Here is a 17,244-nt window from a genome sequence, read left to right on the forward strand (position 1 = left end):
AATGTGATGCATCCTTTCCATTTTGTGAGTGAGAAGAATTCTTGGCATGATATCTCTTTTGTGCTTGACGCACCAACTTGAGAATTCACTTGTTCTTGAGTGAAAATCATTTCTATACCTACAAAGCACACTCAAGTACTATTCTTTGGTACCCAATTCCTTATGGGTCCATATAGGATATCATATATTGATAAGGTTCTTTTTGGAATTAAATTCAATAAAATGCACAAGTGAGTTACTCCATACAATCAACATGCTTCAATTTAAATTGAATGTTAAGTGATCTTAGCGTGCAAAAACATTTGTCAATTCAAAGAATATATATGCTTACGATTACATACAACTCAATGAACCAAAATGAAATAAATAAGAAACACAATTTCATTTATGGATCATAACAAAAGTACCATGTGCATTATCTATGATAGAGTTTAGAATTGATAAAATGAACAAAATTCTTCCTGAATGGGCAAGGACAAATAAGGTTCCCAAATTTGAAATCTTTAAAGGATTCAACAATTATAAGGAAGATACATTTCTTTTCATAATCAGATTACATTTCAAGGAATGATAGCACATTGAAAAGTAATGTTTCTCTAGAGACCTACACTTTTCAAAGCAAATTTGATCTAATTCTAAGTGTAGCAATCCAAGAGCAATAACAAGATTGTAGTGCATGAGAAAAACTATTTTCAATCAATAAATAATGCATTAAACACAAAATTGCATAATTAATGAAAACTTGTACTAAGTAAACAAGAATCCCATAATACATGAATATAGCACATCATGATCTAGAGTCATCTTTTGGGAAATGTGTATCATTTATGGTCTTTTAGGTACAATGAAATCATTTACAAAGACTCTCCATATATAATGATCTAAGGCTTGGTGATAAATTTTTATTTAGCCTTTTTAAATATCATAATTGGTTCTAACGCACCACGGAGGTCAAAGGCCATAAAACCCTTAGTAAGACAAGTTCTTAAAGAGTTTGCCATGGATCAACTCTAAGCCGGTTAAGGCCAAAATTAGAGACGAAGCTCTGATACCAATTGTTGCCCAAGTAATGACCCTAGAGGGGGGTGAATAGGGTCATCGGCAAACTATGGAACTTTTTCAATTTAGCTTCTCTATGCTCATTTTATTTGTCTTTATACTTTAGAGCCAAATATGATTCATTGTGGTTGAATGCTTTTCAAGTGAGTTGTAGTGTAGATACCACTTAATATTTGGAATGTAAAACAATGAGCTTGCTACACATGAGTAGATTTCTTTTAGCAAATAACCAATTCATTTTGTAGATTGAATCATGCTAATTAGTGATGCAACTAAGTGTGATCATCATTGATTCAAATAAATGAATTCCTTTAAGCTTCAATACATTCAATTCAACTAATCATTTAGAATTAGCATTTGCACAATATTGAAGTGATTAATATTCAATGTGCAAATGTTATGAAAACATTATCATAGAGTTTAAAACAAATTTATCAAACACTTGGTGTCACTACAACAGATCTGGCTTTTACCAGTGCTCAAAAGTGCTGGTAAAAGTCCTAAAAAGCGCTGGTAAAGCCTGCGTCGGTAAGGCTTTACCAGCGCTTTTCCAAGAAGCGCTGGTATAGAGTATTTATCAACGCTTTCTGGAAAAGCGCTGGTAGAAGGACGGTAGAATGTATTTACCAACGCTTTTTGGTAAAGCGCTGGTAAAGGGTAATTTGAATTTTTTTTAAAATTTTTTTTCCTTCCCTCCCTATGCCAGCGCTTTTTAAAAGAGCGCTAGTAAAGGGGTTAATTTTTTTTTTTTTAATATTTTTATATATATATTTTTTTATTACCCTTATAGTTTTTGAAAAAAACATATCAATACTACCAACTACTAAATGTCATCCAATATAACACAAGTTAATATAAAAATACCATCCAAATTATTTTTACATAATACAACCACAAGTTAACCCCGCCAATATGAAAATTACCATCAAAATTGGCTACTAATACAACCACAAGTTAAGCTGGTAAATGTCAACCAAAAAGCAAAAATGTACTAATATAACCACAAGTTAACCTGCCAATATACCATCCAAATTGTCTAAATAAAGCTACGAAATGTCAGACAAAAAGAATTAACAATTTTTGACAAATGTAGTACAAGTTTTTCAAAAAGAACCCATCCAAGGTGAAGGAAATTCAAAAAGCACAGCCACGACCCTATCTTCAACTTCAACAAGTCTTCTTGCCCATTTGATTTGAATTACCCTACATTTTTTATAAATTCATTACGCACACATTATAATAAATGAAAATTTAACATATATATAAGAGAAATTAAAAGTTCATAACCTTAACTGAATTGGCATCACGACTAGATAATGAATTTGGGGATACTCTAGGAGGAGCATTTCACGAATCAAAACCCTTCAAAATAAGAAAACAAAATAGATAAAATCTTGGCACAAGTAAACATATATTTAGTAAAGATTAAAACTAATAATAAATATACCTGTCCACTATAATTTTGTTGTTGCATCTGCATTAGCATAGCCACCTGTTGTTATAAATTTTCCAACTTGTCATCATAGTCGGCTCGTAAATTTTCCAACTTGTTGTCATAGTCGGCTTGCATTTTTGAAATGGTCTCCTGCAACTCTACGTGTGCAGCACGTGCCTCCTCATCAGATTTTTTCGCATTATTAATCAGTTCAGCTTTACTAGGAGAGGGCCCTCAAACATCGCTTGGTGTAGGCCCGAAGCCAAGCATCCGCACACGACCAGTTCTCTCTTCTCCCCTCACAATGGAGAACAAATCATTGGAACTGCCAATAGGCGAGTCAGAGTAACTTTTTTGAAGTTCTTTTATGTTTTCCTACCCAAAAAAAAAAATGTCACTTTCTTGAATGGCCACAACAGTAATGACAAATTGTTGTGATTATGTATAGTAGTACCATTAGATAAAGCAAAATGTCAAATCATTCCCAAATTTGAAGCTATACTTAAACAAAAAAAAAAATTGCTGTTAGGGCCCTGCGATAGGTATTAATATGATTCTTGGACAACAACCGTCACCTCCCTTTTTAAAAGTAGGTATTGGTTGTGTTCGATGTACTGTGCATTTGACACATTAAAATCGTTCGTGTATAACATGCGCAAAAATAAACAACTTTAATCGTCCAATGTAAGAATGCATTGAGCATACTGAATATATATTTTTTTAAAGCAAGGAAAAGTTACATCACTTAACTGAATGTTCACTTAACTGTGAATCTTAATTGAAGCTAACTTGGTTACAGAATAAAATTTTGAAGCATGTTAAGATGGAAACAAAAATGTGAAACATGTTGTGATGGAAACAAAAATAGTAAGTTTGATCTAGCTAACGACCACTTAGCATAAAAATTATAAAAAGATTTGAAGTCAATAATGGTGACCGACATGTGATTGAATTGAATGGCTTAAGATTTGGTGTCAAAGCTTGTGTACTTACATTATAGACCCATTAATTATCATCATTCAATGAAAATTAAAACAATAATTTATAATCAAGTACATATAACAACTAGAGTATCATATTTTGTACACGCTGAAGGCTACCAGATTGCATCCGTTACATAATATAGTTGAACTTTATTTTGGCCATCTCATAATTAATATCAACCACAAAATCTGAGCTCAATAATTAGCATCAACTTTAATGGTGATTAACATTTCCATATTCTTGTTCCCCTGGTATGGTGATAGAATAAAGCACCTCCTATCAAATCAGAGGTTATTGCTGAGAAATATTTGTTCACGTTCCCAAGTAAAAGTTTAAAGGTTCAACTTCTCGCATGTTATTTGTCGCGGAAAAAAAGAAAGAAAGAAGAAACTATGACACATGCGAACATAATTAGGTTACTGCATCATAGATTGCATTGCTTCAAACGCTACATAAAATAGTACATTCTAAAACTTTGAAAACTAAACAGAGGTGTGCCTTTGAAAGATGTTTTTCTATATTGTTTTAGGACTTCGATGATTGGGGTTGAGAGGAACACATTAAATTGAAGAATTCAGGGCACTAATCAGCAACATGTTGACAATGGGAAACAGTACGGTTTCGGAAAATTCACTCAATTTCAATCCCAATATAGCAGTTGTAGCACACAACAACATGGTTATACAAATAGAAGTAGAATTTCATAAAATGAACTCAATTTCAATATAGTAGAATTTCAGAAACTGAACACAACTTCAATAGAACCAGAATCTAAAAATGTAAATTTCCATACCTTTTTTCAAATTGAGTTGTAAAATTCAAAAAATGAACTCAATGACAATCCCAATATAGCAGTAATAGTACACACCAGCAAGGTCATACAATAGAAGTAGAATTTTAGAAAATGAACTCAATGTCAATATAGTAGAATTTAATAAACTGAACACAACTCCAACAGAACCAGAAATCTAAAAATGTAAATAATTTCCCAAGAATTAAATGGTATTAACGAACAAGTTCAATTTCTTTAAACCAAATAGGTATTTTCTTAAAATCATTCATACAAGTTCAATTTCTTTAAACCAAATACGTACACCTTAAACTTGATGCGCATCCCAAGTTTCTTGAAAGACATTAATAACCTAGTGGTCCAGATTCCAAAACACCCTATTGCATATTATTGTGAGCTATGACATCAAGATTAATTAGTCAATAAATTAAACGAAAATGTGCAAAATCTCTATGCTGATAGGAATGTGGGAGAATTTTACAAACAACTGAAGGATAAATTAAGGCTAGTGATATTCATGTTCCACTAACCTCCTCTTTACATCCCTTAAACTTCTCTTCAAATATATATATACACTTCAAAACCTCAAACTTATAAAATCACCAACATCATTTCTTTTCCAGAGAAAAAAATAAAAAATCACCAGCATCACATCTTGTCACTTCTAAATTCCAAAAAAATTGTAGGTCTTCTATCTACTAGCTCTCTTGAACCACGCAGCTTCTAGCACGAGAAGAATCCAGGCAAACTTAACGAAGTGTTTGAGGTTCAAATTAAAGGATATATTATTATTATTCCACTTTAGTCTCCATCTTGATTTCTTTCATTTGATTTTCTATCCGAATTTTTCCTCCATTCTTATTATTGCAATATCTTGTAATTAGATTTGAGATTCCATATGGAGTTTTAGAATCAGAACATACTTTATTAATTTTCTCTCCTCCCTTTATCTCCCTTTCCATTATTGGTCTTCACAAAATCTTTAAAAACTTGAATCTCAAGAAATCAACAAAGGGAAGAAAAAAACGTAAAATCAATGAATGTCTCCTTGGTGGGTTTCTATCTTGTATGAATGATTTAATTTCCCAAGAATTAAAGGGTGAAGTGTATTTTCTTTTCCTCTTACCCTAACTTGATTGTGATTTTTGAGTTATCAATCAGTTCTCAACCAACAATTTTGGGTTTCAACAGATGTGTTTAACATATTCAAGGACAAGCACGGGATGTTCAAAGAAGAACTCAATGACAATCCCAATATAGCAGTAATAGTACACACCAGCAAGGTCATACAATAGATGTAGAATTTTAGAAAATGAACTCAATGTCAATATAGTAGAATTTAATAAACTGAACACAACTTCAACAGAGCCAGAAATCTAAAAATGTAAACAACTTCACATTGTGTCCATAATTTCCCAAGAATTATTAGGTGTAGAACAAGGATGAAGCAATAAAACTTAGAAACGAAGAAAAGATGAGAGAACAAATAGAGTACAAGTGTTAATGGAAATTAAATACATGTTGGGGAGAATATGATTGACACATTGACACAAACAATAAATAGCAAATACTTCTCCATAACATAAATCAATCAACAAGAAGCCTCCACATACAATGATTCCATACTCCCATGTTTTTCAACAAATACAAGAAAGTAAATTGCCTCCACACGGGCCGATGATAAACAATGAAATTAAAATGCTTCCACACGGGCGGATGATTTAAAAATTGGTCACTTTAAGACATGTGACCCCCTAATACACCGCAGAGAGTTTAAAAATTGGTCACTTCAAGGCACGTGACCCCCTTTTTGCAAAATGGAAGCATGAAAACTTACAATCATCTCCGAAGCAGCAGCATCAGTAGCTTTGCAATCCTTATTTACATGTGTGCGAACGAATAAATCTGCACGAGAAAGTTGAATACCTTCGTCTTCCTCAATCTATAAAAGAAACATAGATATTGTGATATATATTATTATTTACCACTAACATTTATAATCATTGAACGACATAAGAACTGAAATTATTTATATTGCCAAAACTTCAACTAACCTCGGCAGAAACACGTGCAAAGCTTTTTGTCCTTGTAGTATGCATCATTGTCTACTTTCCACGACGTTCTTTGTTTTTTTTACTGACCTCCTACAAAAAGTGAGAAAAAGTAAACGTTCTAACATTCCACCTAAAATAATGGTTGAAAGCAGGTAAATTATAAATTCAACTCATTGACTTTAAACAAAATTGGTAGATAGAGGACCTTCGCAATAGGTGTACCCCAATGCCTAACCAAAAATTCCCAATGCTCATTTTCAACATCAGGTGGTGGCTTTGCCAATCTTTCTGCATCTGTATCCCTAACCGAGTAATATTCACTTTTTAATTCACACTTGTAGCCCCTCCATTTTTTTCCGATGGAGGATATTGTCCAATGTTTTGACAGGATTCCCAAATCATACTTTCCCTGAAAATGTGATAATTGCTGCATGTTAATCCACTTTTTCCATAAAAATTATTTTAATATCATTGAAAGGTTTTACCTTTACAACGTTCCACATATCCTCCTTCAGCCGTTTAGGCATCTCCCACCAAGTTTTGTAGCACAAAGGAGCCAATTTAGCATTCCGGGCAAGTGTTCCCAAATAATTAGTATATGTACCACTTCTAGGGCCGATCGGCTGTCCAAACTTATTAACCCTAAACAAAAATTAACAATTGTAGATGTTTAGTACAAAAATAAAGATAGAAATCCTTTTTTCTCTTTCATATTGAATATAGTCTAATTATGTAAACTATATAAGATGATCTATATATATATGTACCTTAACGGTAATAAGGTTGTCGCATTTACGACTGTGACGGCCAAAGTTTTTCAACCCAGTGCGTCAGTGATGAACCGATAACGGATCTGAAATGCGGAAGCAAAAGACAAACAACGGTCTCTAGAGATACAACATGACTCTAAGACACCATTGTGACCCTCAACGAGGTCACTGGACACAAAGGAATCAAATGCAGAAATAACATTTCAAAAACGGACAAGAATGCACCTAGGGGCAAAATCATCATTTCTAGCCTAAAAGTGGGTGCCAACGAGCAAACCATTGGAAAGACAACGAAAAATCAATGAACTTAGACTCAAAAATCACTTGATTCGGAGTCCGGATGAAGAAGATATGGCTTACGGAATAAGAAGGGGCAAAACGGTCAAAAAGGGGTCAACCAAGAACATCTAACCGGTTAGGAGAACCGGTTAGGAAGCCAAAAATCACGAGAAACACACTTCCCATGCACATGTAACCGGTTACGAAACCCCTCGTAACCGTTTACATGTGAAGGAGGCAGAATGGGCAGCCCAAAAAACCTGGCAGCAAGGGTTTTCCCGGGAAAAAATGGAAATTTGAGATCCAAGATGACATTTTATGGAAAAACTCAAAGAAGAAACCCCCCTCAAAATCGAGTTTTCTATGTGTCAAGCTTAAAAAATTGAAAAATACGCAACATGAAATGCCCAAAATGCCCTCCCAAGAAAACTGGTCCAGAGGGTCCAAAAAGCTGCTAAATTTCAAAACTGAGAACTGAACTTCGGATGCGATTTTCGATGCCAAGATGGCATTTTCTGGAAAAACACAAAAAATAAACCCCCCCTAAAATCATATTTTCTATTCAACCATATGAAGAACGGAATTTATTTCCCAAAGAAAATTTCCAAAATACCCTTAGGTCAGAAAATGCAACAAAAGTGTAAAATGAGTCCATAGGAGGCTCATTTCACCAAATAAAAAGCTTTGCCCGGAAACGACCATGCACACAAACGTAACTTACCTAGTAAGATATGCTACAATGGTCCATGGCCCAAAAATATGGCCGATGCAAAATATGACCCCCCCCCCCCCCCCCCAACGGCCAAAATGCCAAAAATGAAGTTTAGAACGAAAACTTTGAATTCAAAACTATGAAATGGTTTCAAAATGCCGCTTGGCCCTTGGCCACACTTCATACATGGTGAATGAATGCTAATGGAAGAATCAAAATGGAATTCCCACACCCAATGCAAACATGGTGAATCAAAAACTCAATATTTTACAATACTTTCATAATATTCCATGAAGTCAAAATTTATATAGGATACAATTTACATGTCATTGACCTCCGGCCTCATCTCATACATGTCAAATACATCGAAAAGAGTGTACTTACGTACACATTACATATAAGGAATCAAATGTACACATGTTGACATATAAGACTACAATTGGCATTCCAAGCCAACCTTCACAAAAGTGGAAGTCTCCAAGTCCACAAACCATCCAAGCATAATGAAGACCTCAACTTTAATTTTTGTACCTGAAATATGCCCCAGTATCGTAGGGGTGAGTAACATAAAGCTACTCGTAGGAAATGAGCATATATCAACCTACGTTTTACAAGTTTGTATGATTTAATTATTGTGGTTCATTCCACCTAACGTCTATGTCAAAGGTGAGACTCAAGGAGCATCCTAGCTACCTAAGATCATTTCTAGCATCAATCACCTCATTCATGCAATTTTAGCAACATAGGGTCATGCTTACACAAAGCAACAACATAGGAGCATGCTTACACAAAGCAACTACATAGGCACATACTTACATAAAGCAACAGCATATAAATTCTCAAGGTTATCAACTTGAAGTCTAAAATGCAACATCAACTAAATATAACAATTTAGCATAATAGAATATCTAATACCACACATCAAGACATAGATTCTCTAGGTTATCAATTAGAAATCTAAAAGTGTGAAATCAACTAAATATATCAATTTAGTATGGATGTACTTAACAACATCAAAATCGCCAATAGCCAAAACCACAAGTTAACAAGGTAAACATGATTGTCAACTTGGAATTGAATGCGAAAACAAACAGTGGAATACTTGGACATCACGCTCGGAATTCTGCCGAGACCTCAATGGTTATTCCGGGCACTAACCCGCAGGGAAGACCACCCTAAGTGCGCACTATCTCAATGACTTAGAGGACTTACGTCCCCATACTAGAGCCAAACCCTAGCCATCTCAACTCAACAATGCTCCAAGATTCCAAAATAAGCCAAATAAGTTCATAACTTATACATATTACTATTACATAGTAACAAGTTAGCAATATAACTCTCAATTGTGCATAATAAGCATTTCATATCCATAATGCTAAAAAATCATAAGCCAACAATATATCCATATAGAAACATACTCTCAATTCCAAGTTGTATATCACCGAAGTTACTGGGTGTTTTTCAGGTAAAGTGGCATTATTGTGGGATGCACAACACTCTTAGGATTGCTTGACTACTTGGAGTATTTTTGTTATGTTAGAATATGCACTTGTTAGCATATCATGCTCCATTTTGGTTTAATTTGACAAAACATGTATTTAATATTCAAATAATGTAATGTGCACTTAAGTGCACCTTTTGATACTCCTTGTATGTATATGTAATGAGGACAAGGGTCAAACACACTTATATGACATGTATGCTAGTTTAACTTCATAGTTTGTTTATGGAATATATGGGATTTCATGTATTAAAGGGTCATATTTTGCATATGACATGCTATGAGGCCATAGGCCATTCTAGCGCATCTAATTCATCATTATACACATGCGAGGATGATTACATCTCAAGGAATACATGGATTGCAATTTTTGAACTATTTTTGGAGGATTTATGAAAATTTAAGCAAAATCTATGCATTGAGATATGATTCAAAGCTTCATTATGATTTAACATGTTTTTTATGCTTGCATAAGGCTAGGGGATGTTTTAAAACTTGTTTGGATCAAATGGGAAGCATGCATAGCCTTAGAACTAAGCCAAACACCTTCCCCATGAATTATAGCAGCTTTTTCTGCTGCTGCTAGGTCCATCAGCCGGCTGATAGCAATCATTAACTGACTGATGACTGTTCGAGACCAATTCTAGTAGCCTTTTTGGGATTTTTGGCATTTCAGCCTGCTGATCATTGGGGTTTGGTCGGCTAATGATGGGGGTTTGGTTGGCTGATAATGAGGGTTCTGCCGGCTGATCCTCCCTAGAAACTTCCTCTTTTAATTTTTCTTGGACAGTATTGTTACAGCAACTTCAGAGAGCCATAACTTCTTAATTTCTAACCCAAATCAGGCCATTCTTAAGTCTAAACTCAAGAGCTTGAAGTTAGCTTTCCAATGGTATCAACCATACATTAAAACTCTATCTATAGTGAATGTGATTGCAATTTTAGTGAGATAGGGTCGTGGTAACTCCAAAATGAAGAAGGCCATTTGGTTCTAAATTCATATCTTTTTCGTCTAGACTCTGAATCAGGTGATTCTTGAGTCAAAATTCATTAATTTTTCATTGTCTTTCCAATGGTGTGCTTGGCAGCACTCACTTTCATTTTGGAAAAGACCATTTTGCCCCTAGGCTCATTCTTATCAGTTTTTGAAACGTCGTTTCCACAATTATTTTCTTTGGGTTCCGTGATCTCGTTAAGGGTCATATAGGTGTCTTATAGATATGTAGTATCTCTAGAGACCATTATTTTACCTTTTTCATCCACATTTTGATTCATTGTTGGATTTACGTTCGGGTCACCGCTGAAAGACTGGGTTGAATAAAAACTTGGGTCGTTACAGGCATGCTCGATGGGACATCCAGATAGGTTGTTCCATAGCTGATGAAAGAAGGCAAGGCAAGTAAGTCCAAGATCCTGTCAAAATAGAAGAGATGCAAGCTAGTGAACTTCCAATAGAAAGTTCATGAGTTGCACCTGAAGAAAGAGATATGGTTAAAAAGTTTGCTTAAGCAATGACAAACAGACCTATTATAGATAACATCAGCATGATGGCTATCCAACAGGATAGGTATAGTCAAGATTAAGCAAAAGCCGCTCATTCTCAAGAGCGAAAGTTAGTAGATTTGGTTGACCGAAACTCTCATAGGTTTGAATATATGTTAGAACAATCTTTTAGAAGTTCGAATCAAAATTTAGCCCCTAGGCCAAATAATTCTTAAAGGACTCAACAATCAGCCTGTCAAGTCAACATGCTGTGTGATACCCCCTAATTTCGGAACACGGCTTGATCAAATCCGCGCACGAAATTAGGGAATATCAAAACAATTAAAGTATTTAATCAAGCACAGAATACAAAGATGAATAATAAAATAAATAAATAACTCGCTGAAGGAAAATCTATTACATAAAAATTCCATTAATAATTCTCCAAAAGTTACAATTCAGGAATCCTGTAAATCAAGGATCCCTGATCACATTTTTCAATAATCCAGTGAACTCTAAATTAAGTCTATCATCTAACAATAAGAAAAATATCCTACATTGAAACAAGAAGAAAGAATGGATAAGTCCTCTAGCTGCGGATCCTCAACCTTCAGACTTGAACTTCTAATAACCTGAAAAACAAATCGTGGGTTAAACCTTACGAGCAAGCTTTCCCTACCAAGCCTTTGAAAACCAATAAGCAGATTATCTCTGATTAAAACCAAATCTAATAATGTTTTTATCTGTAATATACACGAATACGTATATATATAAATAATTATATATAATACAACAACCACATTTATTATTAGGTTAATTAATTTTCTAAATCCATTAAAACAATGATTAAATAATAATCATTCCAAGACCAATTCACCATTTCTTTTAAAGAAAAATTCATTAATCTCCATCCCGTCCTAGATAGTTAATTAAACATTTAAACAATATAATTAAATAATATTATATTTAATCCAAACTCAATAATGATTTAATTATTTAAATCACACAGCCAATATCTAGGCTTTGACAATTCATCCATTTCTCCACCAATATTATTTTATTAATACATATAAAATAATACACTAACTTGTAATTACTAGACTATTCTAATTTAAGAATATCTAGTTCTAATCCAACCTATAAATACAATAGCCATAGATGAAGTTTTAATCATTTAACACATAGCAATTTAATTACGCTTTCACAAATTAACCATGCAATTATAAATATATTTATTTATATATTGGCAACTCAACCAGCCTCCTTAAGTATATTTATTTATACTTTAGCAATTCAACCATGCCTCTATAAGTATCTTTATTCATAGAGTTAATTAGCAACTCATCCATGCTTCCCATGTATGTATTCTATTCATACAAATATTTAGGTAATATATTTAATCCTTTGGCAATTCATCCATGCCTACTCTTTAACCATGAATCAACTTTAAACTTAATAATACGCTAAATCATACATAGCCATCTCATACATATTATATGCATATCATTAATGTAATAATCAACCTATCAAGATATACCAAATAAGAATGATAATATTAATCATCTTAAATGGTATATATATATATACATACACATATATTATACAATATAATTAAGAATTATTATGGAAGGTAATATACAATATATATATTGTATATTACCTTCCATAATAATTCTTAATTATATTGTATAATATATGTGTATGTATATATATATATATCAATACATATATATATATATATATATATATATATATATATATATATACTTCCCTCCAAACTAATCACATATTAGTTAATTCATATATATACATATATAAAATAAAAATATATATATATGCGCACTTCCTTCCATAACTAATATATTAGTTAATTATAATTACGCTAATTAAATGCAACTAATTATCGTAGTGGCATCCTATAAACCTCAACACCAAAAATACATCCTCTAATAATTAATTTCAACATTTATAAACTTGAAATCAACTCTAGGACATGACTGGACTCCACAGCAACTCTCCGGAACCTCAAACATGTCCACACGCGCCCCCATGCACCGCTAAATGTTCCTACACTTGTTGCATGTGCTTCCACAAACAGCCACATGGCTTCACGCGCCCACACCTGCTCTCACGCGCTTGATTATTCCTCTGGTTGACATGACATCTTTTAACTGGCTGTCCTTTTGTGTTCTGGTGCATTCACCCACAGCGGATTGATTTCTGTTGACCAGACCTCATCTACGATCTAGATGCATGCGCGCATCCGATCTCCATGTGCCACGATGCACTAGATTATCCTGCACTCATCCATTTCACCCAACGGCTCAGATCATCGTCCGCACCCTCACTCCATGCACCGCACCACACTGAATCCTCCTTTGATTATCAGGACCATCCTAAGGTCCTGATTTTGAGAGCACTGTAGCGTTGTATGCCACACTGAACAATAGCGCACCCCTTATTGGAGGCGCCGAATTCCCCAGCATATATATATATAATGTAAATTTCTAAATAATTAATAGAAAAATCAATCTTATTAATTCCAAAAAATATATAAAAAAAAATTACCAAAAATATTCTAGAAAAATACCAGAAAATATAGAAACCCTAAATTACATAAATACTTAAATTAAAATAACTAATTACATGAAGCACATAAATAAAACAAGAAATTACAATCAAGTCATACCATACCAATAAAATCAACACATCAATAATTCAATCAATAATCAAACACATACACAACAATCATCATATCAATCACGAAGTATAATTTAATTAAAATAAGACAATTAATTAAGCACTCAATTTAAATAAAATAAATCATTAAAAATAAAATAAAAGTAAATAAATCAAATTAATAAATCCTTTAAAATATCGGGGTATTACATGCTGGCTACATTTATTGAATGCAGTACCTCTCAACAACATGCAGTGTAACGACCCAGGTTTTATTCAACCTAGTGCGTCAATGGTGACCCGAAAGTTGACCTGGCAACGGATCCTGATGCGGAAGCAAGAAATAAGAAAATGGTCTCCCAAGGCACAACACACCTTTAAGACCCTAAGATGACCTTCCATGAGGTCACGGAACTCAAAGAAAACTGACGCGGATGTAAAAGATCAAAAATATGACAAATAAGCCCCCAGAGGCAAAATAGTCATTTCTGAAAACTGTGGATTCGAGTGCCACCGAGGACACCGCTGGAAAGACAACAAAAAATAATCAAGATAGACTCAAGAATCATATGATTCGGAGTCCGGACAAAGGAGAAACGACATAACAAAGAAAAACGAGCACTTAAGGCTAAAAGGATAAATTGGTAATTATTCAGGAAGAACTAGGTACAACCGAGCACACCGTTGGAAAGACAGTGAAAAATTAGTCAAGTACAAAAAAAATTTCACTCGATTTAGAGTCCGGACGAGGGAGAAACGAGTATTTAAAGTTGTGACGTCGTGGTAGCCTGACGAAGGCCATGGCATGCCCCATGCGCGCCAGGCACCCCATTCGGCGTCCAATGGCATGCACCATGACATGCTAGGAAAGAGAAAATTTCAGCCCGAATTGAGAGCCAAAACGAGGTTTGAAACGGATTTTTCTGGAAAAACACGAAGAAAAAAACCCCTTAAAATCGAGTTTTCTACTCGACTTACGTGGAAGGAAATGAAAAAACTCACTGTAAAATTCCCAAAATGCCCCTAGATTAGAACTGGACAAGAGGGCAAAAAGTTGCTACAGGATCTAAGATTGAAAACGGGTTACCAAACGAATTTTTCTAGAAAAACATAAAGAAGAAACCCCTCCCAAAATCAAATTTTCTACCCAGCCACGTGAGAGAAAATGAAAAAAAAAAAAAAAAAAAAAAAAAAAAAAAAAAAAACTCGCTGAAAAATGGCCAAAATGCCCTCTCAAGAAATCTGGTCAAGAGAGCTAAAACGCTGCCAAAATGAAAATTGAAAGCTAAAACTTCACGAGAGATTTCCAGTACCAAGACGACATTTTCTGGAAAAACACGAAGAAACCCCCCCTAAAATCACATTTTCTAAGTGACCATGTGAAGATCGAAATTTATTTCCCGAAGGAAAACCCCAGAATGCCCTAAAATCAGATTATGCAAGAAAATTGAAAAATGATTCCATAGGAGGCTCAAATCACAAAGGAAAAGTTTTTTCCCAGAAACGATCATGCACGCAGACATAAATGGTGATTTTGAGTGTGCGGGAATGGTCCGCAGCTCCCGAAAATGGCCGAGTCAAAATCCGACCTCCCAACGGCTAAAAAGGTGAAAATGAATTTGAAATAGAAAATATGGAAACCAAAATTAGGAAATGGTTTCAAATAACTGCTTAGCCCTTGGCCACACTTCATACAAGATAAATGAGACCTAGTGGAGGTGCCGGAACACACTTTACACCACCCGATTTGAAAATGAACCCCTAAACGCTTGGTTTCTACTATTTTAGCCCAAAAATGCAATATGTGAATTAAAATGTAAAAAATGAAAACTAAATGATGTTTGGCCCTTTGCCACACCTCACATATGGCAAATGAATGCTAAAGGATAAATTACATACACAACACACACACCGGTGCGAAAATAACATATTGAAACCCAAGTTTTCATGCTTTTCTCATTAAAGGCAAAATTCTACATTTTTCAATATACATGGATTACAAATGAAGTTTGGCCCTTGGCCATATATCATATACATAGAATGAATACCAAAAAGTGTGCTTAAGCACATAATACAAGTTTGGAATCAAATATATACATTTGACAAAATGGCTACAAATGGCATTTCAAATCGACCTTTACAAGAATTGAAATCTTCAAGTCTACAAATCATCCAAGCATGATAAGAATCACGAACCAAGTCTTCGTACCTGATCAAAACCCCCAGTAACTTCGGGGTCAGTAAACAAGTTTACTCGTAGAGAATGAGCATGCATAACTCGATTTCTTTCAGATTTTTAGACGAACATGATACAGTTCAAAAGGGTTATGCCACTTAACGTCTGTGTTAAGGTGAGACTCAAGGAGCATCTAAAGCTACCTTAGAGTATAAGCAACAAGAATCATGATATATATACATATATGAAAGGAATCAAGGTTGGGATAATCCAAGGAACACGATAAGATGGATGCTTGAAAATAGATCAACATGAATTACATTTTCAATACAATTAAACAAGGTTTGGAATAATCCATACAACACAATAAGAAAGTACTAGAATACTAGGATATAAGTTAATAAGAATTACATTATCAATGTAATTAACATGATTGGAGCATTCCAATTAACACGATGGAGGAAATATATGAAACTAAGAACACGGCATAATATCTATGCAAGGACAAGGCATAAAATCTATGCAAGGACAAGATTAGAACATTTCATATAACATAAGAGATTCTTAAATCTTCAAGGAATAACACTTGAAATTTAAGGACTGAAATCAAGGATGAGCATAAAATCTATGCAATGAAACAAGATTGGAGCATTTCACATAACACGATAAGTTTAAATCTTCAAGGCATAGCAACTTGAAATTTAAAGAGTAAAATCAACTTATGTGGAAACTCGGATATTGCCCGGATTAAAACCGTACTCTTGAGATCACTTTAGGGCTACTAACCCATGGGTACCTTTCCCCTAGTGCGCACTATAGTGTAGGAGGACATTCCTCTATACTAGAACCAAGTCCTAACCATGTCAATTCTTGATTGATATCCCAAGTCCCAAAATCAACAAGTTGTGCAAGTCAAGATTGTATCAAATACAAGAAATGCATTAACCACGTTTCATGCACAACCAAGATTTTGGAACACACAAGTCATGCCCTAAGTTCTCAACTATAATGGTATGTGAAATGTCAAGAAATCAAAGTATGTATCTATATAGATTAAAACCAAAATGTATACATATCACATGGAATCCATTGAAGGAAAAATACCACAAGTATATGATACATGATTCAAGTACTTACTAAGCAACACATGAGTGATCAAATCATTCTAAGACAAAAGTGTAAGTCTATGAAGTACTTTAATGAAACCAAGTTACAAGGGTCATGATTAAATCGATGGAAGCATAAAAGGGAATTTAATCTACTAAAGGGATTAAATCATCAAGATTACAAGGCAAGTCCAATGCCAAGTTACAAGTTCACTTC

The 17,244-nt window shown here is 34.1% G+C and overlaps 1 long non-coding RNA gene across 1 annotated transcript; it reads right to left on the bottom strand.

Annotated features, from left to right (window-relative positions):
- Positions 1-2,063: 2,063 nt before the first annotated feature.
- On the bottom strand, positions 2,064-6,186 carry LOC132314844 (uncharacterized). Its single transcript, XR_009483521.1, has 3 exons — positions 6,106-6,186; positions 2,507-2,869; positions 2,064-2,262 (listed from the first exon to the last, which is right to left on the bottom strand). It is a non-coding gene; the product is annotated as an uncharacterized LOC132314844 (long non-coding RNA).
- Between the last annotated feature and the right edge of the window lie 11,058 nt (positions 6,187-17,244).

The sequence above is a fragment of the Cornus florida genome, unplaced genomic scaffold, assembly GCF_030987335.1.
Source record: "Cornus florida cultivar Cherokee Brave unplaced genomic scaffold, ASM3098733v1 CherokeeBrave_3.0.0_Hap2_Chr06, whole genome shotgun sequence".
In the NCBI taxonomy this organism is placed as follows: domain Eukaryota; kingdom Viridiplantae; phylum Streptophyta; class Magnoliopsida; order Cornales; family Cornaceae; genus Cornus; species Cornus florida.